The sequence below is a fragment of the Aptenodytes forsteri genome, unplaced genomic scaffold (assembly GCF_000699145.1).
Source record: "Aptenodytes forsteri isolate BGI_AS27 unplaced genomic scaffold, ASM69914v1 Scaffold260, whole genome shotgun sequence".
NCBI classification, from domain to species: Eukaryota; Metazoa; Chordata; class Aves; order Sphenisciformes; family Spheniscidae; genus Aptenodytes; species Aptenodytes forsteri.
Genome location: NW_008795557.1, coordinates 1,396,811 through 1,397,310, shown reverse-complemented (window position 1 = coordinate 1,397,310; position 500 = coordinate 1,396,811). Strand labels below are relative to the sequence as shown.

Here is a 500-nt window from a genome sequence, read left to right as displayed (position 1 = left end):
GGGGGGGGGGGGGGGGGGGGGAGCGAGGTGTATATCAGGTCTGTGGGACAGGTCTATGACGTTATGCGTCCGTACATGGGATATGTGGGATAGGGCTGTAGGGTTAGGAGGGTGTATTTAGGTTGTGTAGGAGAGGGCATCATAGGATTATTTATCCATATATGAGGTGCGTGTCACAGGGCTATAGGGTTATGTATCCACATAGTGGGTGTGTGGGACAAGGCCATAAGGTTATGCATCCGTATGTGGGATATATGGGACAGGGCTGTAGCGTGAGGGAGGTGTATATGGGATATGTGGGACAGGGCTATAGGATTATGCATCCTTATATGGGCTGTATGTCACAGGGCTATAGGGTTATTCACCCACATAGTGGGTGTGTGGGACAAGGCTATACGGTTATGCGTGCATACATGGGATATGTGGGCGATGGGGTTAGGGGAGGTGGATATGGGGAGAGCGAGGGAGGGCAGCCCGGGGGGGTGGAGGGGGACGTTTAC

The 500-nt window shown here is 53.4% G+C and overlaps 1 protein-coding gene across 1 annotated transcript in view; it reads left to right on the top strand.

Moving 5' to 3' along the window:
- ADGRB1 (adhesion G protein-coupled receptor B1) overlaps positions 1-500 on the top strand; it is a 219,629-nt gene that overhangs the window by 117,202 nt on the left and 101,927 nt on the right. The window lies entirely within an intron of this gene.